The 14697-nt window shown below is 45.5% G+C and overlaps 1 protein-coding gene across 1 annotated transcript in view; it reads left to right on the forward strand.

Annotated features, from left to right (window-relative positions):
* Window positions 1-14697, forward strand: part of BUB1 (BUB1 mitotic checkpoint serine/threonine kinase) — an 850308-nt gene that overhangs the window by 426835 nt on the left and 408776 nt on the right. The window lies entirely within an intron of this gene.

Consider the following 14697-nt stretch of genomic DNA (forward strand, 5'->3'; position numbering starts at 1 on the left):
ATGTTGGATGAGTACGTTGGATGAGTCTATGTTCGTTCCTGCGTGATGCCAAATACTGTTTAGATGCTGGTAAAGACAAGACTTTTCATGCACTGAACAAAAGAGCTTTTATAGCTTCATGAACATTTTTCAGCGCAAGTGAACTGTAATCCCAACACCAGTGTCTGTAAACCAAGAATCATGAATCCCTATAGTGGCACCCCTGCTGTACTGAGGAATGCATTGCAACAAAAATATCCCCCTCTGGTGTGAGTAATAGTGTCCATGGGGGCATGGCTAGCGCATCAAGATGGTGGATGCACCTTGGAGGAGCTCTGGCCCAGAACTTCAGCTATCCTGCATCATTCTCTCATATTGAGAGAAGGAAGCAACACATGGCTCAGGAGCAAAGAGAAATAGCAAAGACTCTGCTGTGATCCTGTTGCGAGGTCCATGGAGTAGGTGTCGAGATTCATCTCTGCATACGCAGCACAGGTGGAAGGCAGTGGGGTCCAACCTGGAGCCCAGGTATTTGATGGCTAATTTTGCTGTTGGTTGCTGGCTGTGGCCCCTGAGTGGGACAGGAGCAGCAGCTCCAGACCAGCCTGACTAGCTCTCCTCCCATGTTGCGAGAGAGGCCTGGTCATGAGAGATCCCAGTGAGCGAACAAAGCCTCAGACTACTGCATGGCAGGTGCCCTTTCTGGAAATGCCTTACAGTTGGGCCAGACTGCACACCCCAGGTGCCATAGAAGCACGACACGATCTGACTTCAGATGGTACCAGGTACACAGTGTTTGTATGTTGCTGTTGGACTAGGGAGTATTCTATGTGGGGTGTCCCATCTTTGAATGCTCCCTATTTAACTGCTTCAAGATTGGAACTCCTCTGTAACCTTACCCCTTCTGTCCAGTGCACAAGAGAAGGCATCCTCCGAGGTGGAAATTGAGGTGCACACAAATCAATGCTGTGTGCAAGTCGACAAAAGGCAAACTGGGCTGGTGCCCTCTGATTTGTCCCCTCTCAGTCCGTTGGGTGGTGACCCTTAATGGGAGTGCAATGCTGTAGCCTGTGGTGGACATTATCCTGGACCTCAGTGTATGTGTGTATATGTAAATGTATGCATATATACTTTTGTGTGTGTGTGTGTATATATATATATATATATATAATCTACTGGCGGTTGCCAGTAGATGGTTATAGTTAGGACCTATTTTTCATAGGAAATCCGCAACATTCTATTGGGAATATCTTTGGCGCCGATTGACTAATCTTCGCGAAATTTTCCAAACTTTTGTCCAGCTCCGCTCCGACCCTGAAAGTTTTGCGGTGATTCGTCAAGCGGGGGCCGAGAAAAAAGGGGGGGTCCCAAAATGCATTTTCCCCATGCAATTTCCCATAGGATCTGTTGTCGCAGCTACAGCCCGAACCGCTGAACGGAATGACACCAAATTTGGCAAAGAGGTAGTCCTCAGTTCAGACTCATGCCTTTTGCTTAAATGGTGTAAATCCGTTCAGTAGTTCCTGAGAAAATTAGAGTGAAATGTACATATATATCTATGGCCGGGGAGGATCCGCGGATCCTCCCCGCACACTCCCCGCACCCTCCCGAGCACGAGCTGAATGCTAATTGGCTGCCAACACTCTGAATCAGGAAGTGTTGGCAGCCATCTTGTGCCTCGATAGAACCGAGGCACAAGAAAGCACAAAAACAAAGACGCAAAACGCAACAAGGGGGCTTGATAGAAACACCCGGACCCCCTAGGCCTGCACAGGGGGTCCCACAAGGACCCCCAAGACCAAAAAAAAATTATATTTTTTTAAAAATCGCGGGTTGCGCGTAAGGTCCGCGCATCCCGATGACGAAAAAAAAAACGAAGCGCGGACTCCCGCGCTTCGTTTAGATTTAGGCCCCGGGGGCAATATGGTTTTATAATGGGGGTCCAGAGGGGCCACCCAGCCCCGGGGACCGCCACCCCCGGAGCTTATGTTAATGTATGTGGGGGGGCTCATGGCCCCCCTCAGCCCCAGGGACCGCCACCCCCGGGGCTTTTAAAAAAAAATAAAACAACCCTGTGTGGGGGGGGGCTCGACCGCCACCTCCCCGGAGCACTGAATATGTAAAATAGGGGGTCCATTACGGACCCCCAAGCCCCGGGGACCACCAACCCCCGGGCTTTAACTTAAGTGGGGGGGGCCGCACGGCCCCCCTGGAGCCAATGATGGACCTGGGGACCGCCACCCCCCAGGGCCAGCTCCTGCAGTGTCCCGGGGTGCCCACCCCCGGGACACTGCTGTTTGCTATGGCAGGGTGGGAGCCTCGCGGCTCCCGCCCTGTCATAGCAAACTGCTTTGGTATTTGGAAGATAGAGCAGGAAACCTGCTCTCTCTTCTAAATACCAAAAACGATTGCTTTTCCACATGGGTAGCAGCATGATTGCTGCTCCCCATGTGGAAAAGCAATGCCGGCTCCCGCAGGACGCGGTGAGCCGGAGGGGCGGTGGGGGGGCCAGTAGTGGCCCCCCTCCCCAAAATTATTTATTGATTTATTTTTTTAAATGGCCCCGAGAGATCGGGTCCCCGGGGCAAATTATGGCCTGGGGAGGGGGGCCACGCGGCCCCCTTCCCGTTAAAAAAAAAATATATATATCAAAATTGGGGGCAGGCCCTGGAGGATTGGGTCCTCGGGGCCAAAAAAAAGATAGGGGGCTACACAGCCCCCCCTTCAAAAAAACTGAGGGGGAAAAAAAATAAGGATCGGGCCGGAGGCCACACCCCCTCCTTACACCACTCTGCAAACGCGCCCCCTGGCGCATTTGCAGAGGGGGAACAAATTCCCCTTCAATACTGGGGGTCCCTGGGGGCCAACTAGCCCACCAGGAACCTCCAGTATGCGCCAGGGGGCTGCGTTGCAGAGAGGTGTAAAAAGGGGCGTGGCCCTTTTTACACCTCTCTGCAACGCAGCTCCCTGGCGCTTACTGGAGGTACCTGGTGGGCTAGTTGGCCGCGAGGGGACCTCAGGATTCAAGGGGACTTAATCTCCCAACTTAAAACGCGCCACGGGGCGCGTTTGCACAGTGGTGAAGGTAGGGGGCGGGGCCTGAGGTGATACTGTGCAAACACGCCCTGTGGCGCGTTTTAAGTTGGGGGATTAAGTCCCCTTGAATCCAGTGGTCCCCTAGGGGACAAATAGCCCACCAGGTACCTCCACTAAGCGCCACGGAGCTGCGTTGCAGAGTGTTGTAAAAAGGGGTGTGGCCTCTGAACACCTCTCTGCAAGGCAGCTCCCTGGCGCATACTGGAGGTACCTGGTGGGCTAGTTGGCCGCCAGGGGACCTCAGGATTCAAGGGGACTTAATCCCCCAACTTAAAACACCCCACGGGGCGCGTTTGCACAGAGGTGAAGGTAGGGGGCAGGGCCTGAGGTGAGATCTGTTCAAACACGCACTGTGGTGCTTTTTAAGTTGGGGAATTAATTTCTCTTCAATCCTGAGGGTCCCTGGGGACCAACTAGCCCACCAGGTACCTCCAGTAAGCGCCATAGATCTGTGTTGCAGAGTGTTGTAAAAAAAGGGCGTGGCCTCTGAATACCTCTCTGCAATGCAGCTCCCTGTGGCACTTACTGGAAGCACCTGGTGGGCTAGTTGGCCCTCAGGATTGAAGAGGAATTAATTCCCCAACTTAAAACACGCCACAGGGCGTGTTTGCACACGTCAACTCAGGCCCCTCCCCCTTCCTTCACCATTGTACAAATATTCCTCTAAAATCAGCCGAACTACGAATTCGATTTACTCACCTGTAATCAGGAGAGAAGCCAGTGCTGCATCTTTTAGCCCAGCACTGACCCTGAAAAGTAATTCTAAGCGTACTTACCAGTAACTTGTATTTCCTTCCATAGGAATCCATTGTGTGGTTTTCACCAGAAAATTTTGTAAGTGTCCATTTTTGAAACGTACAAATATTCCTCTATAATCAGCCGAACTACAAATTCCGATTTACTCACCTGTAATCAGGAGAGAACCCAGTGCTGCAACTTTTAGCCCAGCACTGACCCTGAAAAGTAATGCTAAGCGTACTTAGCAGTAACTTGTATTTCCTTCCATAGGAATCCATTGTGTGGTGTGTATATATATATATATATATAGTTACAACCTAGTTTCCATAGGAAATCTCAAAATTCTATTTTGAATAACTTTGGCGCCGGTTGACGAATCCTCGCGAAAGTTTCAAAACTAATGGGGCGCTCCGTTCAGCTCCTACCCTGAAAGTCTCGGGGTGATTCGTCCAGCAGGGGCCGAGAAAAAAGGGGGGTCCCAAAACGCGTTTCCCCCATGCATTTTTCCATAGGACCTTTAGACACAGCTACAGCCCGAACGGCTGAACAGAATTACTTGAAATTTGGCAGAGAGGTAGCCATAAGGTCAAGGAAGTGCCTTTTGCAGGTCTGGTGTAAATCTGTTCAGTATTTCCTGAGAAAATAGCATTTAAAAGCATATATATATGTGGGTGGAGCCTAACCACACATCTCATCCTGAGATCTGATTGGCTGTCAGCACTTCATCCAAGACGTGTTGGCAGCCATCTTGGGACCAATATACATGATAGCACCTCATTAAAAAGCATTGCAGTTAATAGAAGGTTTTAAGACTTTAGTTACATTATAAATCATTTGTTGATGGTACCATACTCATTTTAGGAATTGTGGTATGTTCTAAGGTGATTTCACCATGTGAAAAAGCCTTCTGCTGGGATATCATGATTGAGAGAAAAATATTTTCTCATGCTTTTACCACAGAGGTTTAGAAGGTGATCTATAAGCTAAACTGAGAGCTTATTTTCTGTAAATTCACATTATCTTTCTCAGTCATGTGAGAATGAAGTCTGACATTCACAGTAAAACATGTACATCCAACAAGGCCAGAGACTGTCAGTTGATTCCTTTGTGTTCTACTGCAGCTTCCCAGAGTGTTCCAAAGAACTACTAGAGCGCTAACAGTCCTACTTATGATAAACGTATGGCACACCTGAAGCCATCTTGCTTGGATTAAAGTGGTAACTCTTAAAACATTTAATTTAAAAAGGAACAAAATGAGGGGGTTCATTTTTCCATAAAAAGTATGATTAGTGCTGCAGAAAGAAAAATTAGGGCACATTTTGAGTGACTTCTCAAATCCTCTTCTATTTCATTAAAAAAATCTGACATGCAGACTGAAACATGCACTTTCAATACCAGCAGCAGTTTTCCCTGGTGAGCAGTAGCTTTACTAGAGTGATCTAATGAGCAAAAAGAGTGCTAACATTCTGAATTTATGGCAAATGTGTGACACATCTGAATGCCTTCTTGATGGAATCAAAGTAAAAAACTGAAAGTATTTCCTACTGAGGAGACTGCAGTAAATGAGGAAATTAGGAAACTTCATAACAAATAAGTCTCCCAAGATGGCCACCAGAGACAAAAGAGCCCAAATGTAGCCCAAATATCACCCAGATGTAGCCCAAGTATAGCCCAATGACAGAATGTCCCAGAATGTTCTTAAAAACAACTAGAGCGCTTACTGTCTTCATTATGACAAAAGTATGGCACACCTGAAGCCATCTTGATTGGAATAAACTGGTAACACTTAAAACATTTAATTTAAAAAGGAACACAATGAGGGGTTCATTTTGCCATAGAAATTATGATTAATGCTGAAGAAAGAAAATGAGGGCACATTTTGAGTGACTTCTCAAATCCTCTTCTATTTCATTAAAAAATTCTGACATGCAGACTGAAACATGCACTTTTAATACCAGGAGCAGACTTCCATGGTGAACAGTAGTTTTACTACAGTGATCTAATGAGCAACTAGAGTGCTAACATTCAGAATTTATGGCAAATGTGTGACATATCTGAATACCTTCACGATGGAATCAAAGTAAAAAACTGAAAGCATTTCCTACTGAGGAGACTGCAGTACATGAGGAAATTAGGAAACTTCATAACAAATAAATCTCCCAAGATGGCCACCGAAGACAAAAGAGCCCAAATGTAGCCCAAAATCACCCAGAGGTAGCCCAAATATAGCCCAATGACAGAAGTGTGCAAAACACTTATTATTTTGTGTTTTGCAGTGTTATATAGTGCAGACTTGTCAGGTATTGGAGTGCTTTACATGAGCATTGGTTACATCACACAAGAACAAATTCATTTTGGTTGTAGACATGGGGAGACTAAGTGATTTGACCAGAATCACAGAATGTCGAGCTGAAGCAGAAACTTCAACCTGGTTCCCCAGTTGCAAAGTCTGCAGTTCTGGAAGTAACACCACATCCTCTCCCCTAAGTGCAACATTTAATCAAGTGGTCAACTGGATAAAAAAACATAAAGATAACAAATAATTTAAAAGTGCTTTGTCGCTATTTGAAAACTCAGAAAATATGTCCTTATTTTAGTCTTTTAGAGCACTAACCATAATTTTGATGCCAATAAGACCCTCTCATATATGTAATTTCTAAAGGAAATGCTCTAGGTATTACAGTTTTGATTACATCAAGATGATGTCAGGCGTTCCACACTTTTGTAATAAATATAGAATGTTAGCAATCTAGTTGTTCATTAGGATACTGTTGAGAGGCAGAGGCCAGGGGCACGGACTCTGAAAATTGAAGGCAGGTAGGAGGGTACAAAGGCAACAATTTAACCACACTGAGCAGGCAGGAAGGGCCGTGGAAGCACAACAGACTATGGAGGGCAGTGGAAAGGGGGGCTGGGGCAACAAACCAACAATACAGGACTTGCAAGAGAGGCTGTAGCAATGTAATAGACCATTGTGGGCAGAAGGAAGAGGCAATGGTAGTACAACCATACATGCCAACGGACCCGATTCAGCCAGGAAACGTCCAATGTTTTTAAGCTCAAATGGGCTTTATTTGATCTGTCTCCTGTCTACAATATCCTCTTTTTCAATGTAACTCAAAGGGGAATATCAATACCCCAGTTTTTTTCAAAATCTCCCTCTTACCAAGTTCAAAATGTTCGCAAGTATGGTACATTGGATCATGGAAGGAAATGGGATAGGGACATGGACTTGGATAACAGAGGGCAGGAGGGACATGGAGAGGTGCACCAAACTGACCCTGCAGGCCAGGCATCAGGGTTTGCAGCAGCACAATACACCACACAGGGCATGCAGGACGGGAGTGCAGCACAACAATCCATAGAAAGCAAGAGGGAGGGGACAAGACCATGCACATGGACAACAGAGAACAGAGGGGCAAGAGGCAATGGTAGCTAGCTGACCATAATGGACAGACAGGAGAGAAAGCTGCAGCATAACAGACCATAAAGGGCAGGAGGGACGGATCAGGGGCATTACAATGGAACAGACAAGCCGGTAGGGAGGGAGTAGGGGTCTGCACATGTAAACAGAGGGCTGGGGGCAAGGGGGCAGGGCAGGAGCAGCAAGATAGCCATGGAGGTCAGGCAGGATGGGCACTAGAAGCAAGACACACCATGAAGAGCAACAGTGAGACTGTGATGGCATACACACAGACCATGGAGGGAAGGTGGGAGGGGGTCAGGGGCAGCTAACTGACCACACAGGGAAGGTGGGAGGGGCCATGGCAGCACAGAAGACCATGCATGGCAAGTGGGAGGGTTAGTGGCAGCACAATGGCTATGATGGGCAAGAAGGAGGGTGCAGGGGCATGCACAAAGGACGATGGAGGATAGAAGGGAGGGTCAGGACCTGTGCACAGACAAAGTTCAGGGGAAGGGGCCTCACAACAGACCACACGGGGCAGGCAGGAGGAGCAGTTGCAGCACAACAGACCAGGGAGGGCAGAAGGGTCTGGCAGTACAATGGACCATGTAGGACAGGAGGAAGAGGACAGGGGCATGGCATGTGGACAGGCAGGGTGGAGGTGGCAGGGACAGGTTACAGTCATCTGACAATGCTAGGCAGGTGGTAGGGGAGTGGCAGCTCAACAGAACACTCAGAGTAGATAGGAGTGGCAGGTCCATGGGACATGGTGGGCAAAAAGGATGGAGCAGGGGCATGCACAAAGACATCGGAGGGCAGGGGGAAGGAGAATAGGGGCAGCAAGCTAAGCACAGAGTTTAAGCAGGAGGTCAATGATGGGGCATAGAATTGGGCAATGGAGGGCAGGAGGAGTGGACTGGTACATCATACTAAATTGAGGGCAGTGGCAGCACATCAGACCATGCATGGCAGGAGGGAGGAGGCTAGTCCATGGATTCACACAACAGAGGATAGGGAGGAGGGGGATGGGGCAGCAAGCTAACTGTTCAGAGAAGGCGGGTATTAGGAACATTATTGTTTTTAAAACATTGTGTCTGTGCAAACTACTTAAAATATGAACAAGTATGCAGCATAATCTCACTTATATTCAGGAAGAAGAGGACGTTTGTGACTGTGACTCCGGGCTCACTTGGCAGAAACACCCCCTGACCCTCCACCCCCTATCGCAAAATGTAATGCCCGTGAAAAGGGTAGGTGAACACAGTGTTATATAGAACATATTCCTGAGAGCACGATTGAAAATGAAAACTAGATATAGTGTATGGTATAAACTATGCACCAAAAAGTGTGATATAAGATGAACCGGGCGTGAAATATAATATGCAATACATTGTGCGCAATGACAGATTCATTGGAGAGCGCGAGATAGCACAGGCACTAGCGCGTGCTATGCGATATGCGCCTTGGAGTGTAATATGCACAGGGCAGTGTTCTGTAACCTAACTAGTCTCTAAAGTTGTAATATAAAATATGTGCTGGGGAGTGTAACGTTGCATATGCACTGTGACAAAGATATGGATCCCAGATTGTAATATGGGTGGCATAGCACTGTGCGTTATAACATAGGCATCGAGGAAGGCACGTTAGATGGGGCAATATAACCCGTGCGAAGACAAGTGTGGCATGACATATTCACGGGGTGGTGTTACAGTGCACATGGGCTAGAGAGTGTCATAGCATATGCACTAGCTAGTGGAATACAACACAGAGGTGTGTGGCACTCGGCAGGCAATGGTGGGTGTAACACAGCATTGGTCTCTGTCAGGAGCGCGCTGTGACTCTCAAGTGATGTTCGTCCCCTTTCCAGAGAGTAAAATAAAAAGTATTACACATCCGGCAGTGGATGTGTGTTTTATTAACCGTGAGGGGGGTTTCTTGCATAGTTTTGGTCGAATTTTTGTCGAATCCCCTTTGAATGGCTTGGTGTGCATGTGTATTAAATGTGCCCGTCAATAGCTACCCATGTTTGTATAAATAAACGACAAGGGTGTCTACCGGGATTAGGCACGGTAGGGCATCAGACATGTCAGAGCTTCACTACTGGTGTAAATACATTCCACGTGGATTCATTGCATGCATAGTCGCCTTTTAATGAATATCACGGAAATCGTCATGGTGATAGGTACGTACGGTTTGTCCAGCATGTCCTAGGTGTGTCTATAAATATATATTTTTTAAAAATAATAAAAAACAGTGGCCGGCCCTGGGGATTGGGGTCAAAAAAATATAATTAGGAGACAGGCCCTGGGGGATGGGGTCATCAGGGCCAATAAATTAGAATAAGAAGGGGAACCACACAGCCCCCCTTCTTAAAAAATTAAAATAAATAAAAGACTGGCATCGTGCCGGAGGCCATGCCCCCTCCGTGCAGCACTCTACAAACCCGCCCCCAACAGGCATCTCCAGTATGCACCAGGGAGCTACGCTGAGGCCAAGCCCCTTTTTACACCTCTCTGCAACGCAGCTCTGTGGTGCTTACTGGAGGTACCTAGTGGTCTAGTTTGACCCTAGGGACCCTTAGGATTCAAGGGGACTTAATCTCTCAACTAAAAACGGACCAAGGGCGTGTTTACACAGTGGTAAAGGGAGGGGACGGGGCCTGAGGTGATGTGTGCAAAAACGCCCTGTGGCCTGTTTTAAGAGGTAGTTTTAATCCCCATGCCCTATTATATACTAGGGGCTTACAGAGGAGGTCATGCTAATCACAGGGGGACCCCAACGCATAATATTCCCTAGTGTATGTAGGTGTTTTCACTGTATTCTAAGTGTCTTTTAACATAGCACTGGCTCTAGGACTGGTTAGTCAGACTCAGTTACCACCAGTATCCGTCTGAAAAAGTTGAGGGTACAGGATGATTTTGCAACAAGGCTTCTTTCTGCTCTTCTTTTTGTTCTTTCTGCACGTTATCCTTCTTCCTGCACTTATCTTCGTATTTGAGGACTTCTGTTGCTTCTTTCTGCACTTCTTTTGTTTCTTTCTCTGCATTTTTTCTTCTTTCTTCACATGTCCTATCTCTGTAGGCATAGTTAGAAATTAGCATTTAAAAAACCTTTAAAATTCACAGAAAAAAACATAGGTTTCAGGCAGGTTATAGTTAGGAATTAGCATTTAAAAAACCTCAGAAATTCACTGAAAAAACCATAGGTTTCAGGGGTGTTATAGTTAGCTGGACTTTTCACTTGTACAAAACCATTGAAATTCCCCCGTTATAGTTAGTTCAGCTAACTATAACTCGCGCGCCCGCAATGCACTGCTGATGACGTCACATATTACATCACTGATGACATCATCCTTGTGATAGAGTGGCAGATCTCCTCTCACCCTAATATAACCTTTGATACACACATTCAAAAATAGAGACTAAAATTTTCAAAACAATGGACATACCAATACCAGTTACAACAACCTCTTCAGTAATTCTAAGATCCACATACACATCCACGCATTCACCAACAGTCCTATACAGTCACTCATCCATGTACTCACTCATCATATGTACTCATACACCTATACATCCTATTACACAATGCCACTCATCCATAGAGTTACTCACACACATAGTCACTCATGCTAATAAAGAATCAAACATACATTTACTTGCATATACAGTTATACACACACCACCACACTTACTTCTACGGAAACTTACACATACTTAGTCTTTTAAACAATCACTTATAGAAACACATACTTATTCAAACAGGAACTCTTTCAATCTCTCACTCTCACATATACTCACATATATACACCAATAGTCACATATACTAGTTTAAAACATATGTAGTTACTCATAAAGACACTATTGAGACAGTCATTCACTCACTAACACACCCATACACACACTCATCCACCCATACAGTCCTGCACACATGCTGTGTTCAACACATACAAACAGTGAGTCACTCATTCATGCACCTATGCACTACGTAATACCCCCCACCGAACCATGCAGACACTCAGACTGATACTCAAAAAACCAACTAATAACCTACATAGACACCCATGTAGCTACTCACCAACCCATGCAGCCACTTATACACAAAGTGAGAGACTGATACAGATATTTACATATTTAAACATTACTCACTAAGCCATGTATTCACTATGATACACTTAATCAGTCAGTTACACAATCAATTTTTCAAAAACAAATCATCCATTTAGACACTTATATACCCATTTATTCTTCCATCGACCTTGAGATATCCATATATAAAACATATTTAATTTTCAGAAAAACACACATTCACTGGATGATGTCATCAATGATGTCATCAGTGATGTCATGAGTGATGTCACTGACCATGTCATGAGTGATGTAATATGTGACGTCATCAGCAGTGCATTGCGGGCGCGCGAGTTATAGTTAGCTGAACTAACTATAACGGGGGAATTTCAATGGTTTTGTACAAGTGAAAAGTCCAGCTAACTATAACACCCCTGAAACCTATGGTCCATTGTGTGGTTTTCACCAGAAAATTTTGTAAGTGTCCATTTTTGAAACGTACAAATATTCCTCTATAATCAGCCGAACTACAAATTCCGATTTACTCACCTGTAATCAGGAGAGAACCCAGTGCTGCAACTTTTAGCCCAGCACTGACCCTGAAAAGTAATGCTAAGCGTACTTAGCAGTAACTTGTATTTCCTTCCATAGGAATCCATTGTGTGGTGTGTATATATATATATATATATATATATATATATATAATATACTCACTGAAAAAAACATAGGTTTCAGGGGCGTTATAGTTGGCTGGACATTTCACTCGTACAAAACCCTAGAAATTCCCCTGTTATAGTTAGTTCAGCGAACTATAACTTGTGCGCCCGCAATGCACTGCTGATGACGTTACATATTACATCACTCATGACATGGTGAGTGACATCACTCATGACATCACTCATGACATCATCCAGTGAATGTGTGTTTTTCTGAAAATTAAATATGTTTTATATATGTATATCTCAAGGTCGATGGAAGAATAAATGGGTACATAAGTGTCTAAATGGATGATTTTTTTGTTGTAAAATTGATGGTATAACTGACTAAGTGTATCTTAGTGAATACATGGGTTAGCAAGTAATGTTTAAATATGTACATATCTGTATCAGTCTCTCACTTTGTGTATAAGTGGCTGCATGGGTTGGTGAGTAGCTACATGAGTGTTTACATGGGTTATTAGTAGTTTTTTTGAGTATCAGTATGAGTGAGTGTCTGTATGGTTCGGTGGGGGTATTACTTAGCGCATAGATGCATGAATGAGTGACTCACTGTTTGTATGTGTTGAAGAAAGCATGTGTGCAGGACTGTGGGTGGATGAGTGTGTGTATGGGTGTGTTAGTGAGTGAATGACTGTCTCAATAGTGTCTTTATGAGTAACTACATATGTTTTAAACTAGTATATGTGAGTATTGGTGTATATAAGTGAGTATATGTGAGAGATTGGAAGAGTTTCTGTATAAATAAGTATGTGTTTCTAGAAGTGATTGTTTAAGAGAGTAAGTATGTGTAAGTTTCTGTAGAAATAAGTGTGGTGGTGTGTGTATAACTGTATGTACAAGTAAATGGATGTTTGATACTTTATTTGCATGTGTGACTGTGTGAGTAACTATGGATGAGTGGCGGTGTGTAACAGGATGTATAGGTGTATGAATACATATGATTGAGTACATGTATGAGTGACTGTATAGGACTGTTGGTGAATGAGTGGATGTGTATGTAGATCTTGGAATTACTGAATAGGTTGTTGCAACTGGTATTGGTATGTCCATTGTTTTGAAAATTTTAGTTTCTATTTTTGAATGTGTGTATCAAAGGTTATATTAGGGTGAGAGGAGGTGTGCCACTCTATCACAAGGATGATCTCATCAGTGATGTCATTTGTGATGTCATCCGTGATGTCATGAGTAATGTCACTAATCATGTTATGAGTGATGTAACATGTGATGTCACCAGCAGTGTATTGCGGGCGCGCAAGTTATAGTTAGCTGATATAACTATAACGGGGGAATTTCTAAGGTTTTGTACGAGTGAAATGTCCAGCTAACTATAACGCCCCTGAAACCTACGGTTTTTCAGTGAATTTCTAAGGTTTTTTAAATGCCAATTCCTAACTTTAACGTGCCTGAAACCTATGGTTTTTTAAGTGAATTTCAAAGATTTTTTAAATGCTAGTTTCTAACTATGCCTACAGAGGTAGGACGTGAAGAAAAAAGAAAAAACGCACAGAAAGAAAAAAAAGAAATGCAGAATGAAGCAACTGAAGTCCTAAAAGACAAAGAAAAGTGCAGGAAGAAGGAAAACGTGAAGAAAGAACAGAGTATCAGAAAGAAGCCTTGTTGCAAATTCATCCTGTACCCTCAACTTTTTCAGACGGGTACTGGTGGTAACTGAGTCTGACCAACTAGTTCTACAGCCAGTGCTATGTTAAAAGACACTTAGAATACAGTGAAAACACCTACATACAGTAGGGAACACTATGCGTTGTGGTACCCCTGTGATTACCATGCCCTCCTCTGTAAGACCCTAGTATATAATAGGGCAGGGGGATTAAAACTACCTCTTAAAATGCACAACAGGGTGCATTTGCACACTGGTGAAGGGAGGGGGGGAGCCTGAGGTGACGTGTGCAAACACACCCTGTGGCCATTTTAATTTGGGAGATAAAGTCCCCTTGAATCCTGAGAGTCCCTAGGGTCAAACTAGCCCACTAGGTACCTCCAGTAATCGCCGTTGCAGGGAGGTGTAAAAAGGGGCACGGCCTGGACCACCTCTCTGCAACACAGCGCTGTGGCACTTACTGGAAGCACCTGGTGGGCTAGTTGGCCCTCAGGATTGAAGGGGAATTATTTCCCCAACTTAAAACGCGCCACAGGGCACGTTTGCACACGTCACCTCAGGCCCCGTTCCCTCCCTTCCCCGCTGTGTAAACACGTCCTGTGGCCGTTTTTAAGTTGGGAGATTGAGTCCCCTTGAATCCTGAGGGTCCCTGGGCTCCAACTAGCCGACTAGGTACCTCCAGTAAGCACCACGGAGCTGCGTTGCAGAGAGGTGTAAAAAGGGGCGTGGCTTCTGAACACTTCTCTGCAACGCAGCTCCCTGGCGCCTGGCCACGTGGTCCCCTCCCTAGGCCATATTTGGCCCCGGGGATTCCATACCTCGGGCCGGCATTTCCGTTTTTTTTTTAATTCTTTTTTATAATTTGTAAGGGGGGCCTCGTATGGCCCCCCTCCTGGGCCACTTATGGCCCCAAGGACCCCATCCCCCGGGGCCGGCCCTATCCGTTGGGGACCGTGGGGGGGGTCACCAATCCCGGTCCCGCCGGCTCCCTGCCTCCTGCGGGAGCCGGCATTGTTTTTCCACATGGGGAGCTGCTAAGGAGCAGCTCCCCGTGTGGAAAAGCAATCTGCTTTG

The sequence above is a fragment of the Triturus cristatus genome, chromosome 6, assembly GCF_964204655.1.
Source record: "Triturus cristatus chromosome 6, aTriCri1.1, whole genome shotgun sequence".
NCBI classification, from domain to species: Eukaryota; Metazoa; Chordata; class Amphibia; order Caudata; family Salamandridae; genus Triturus; species Triturus cristatus.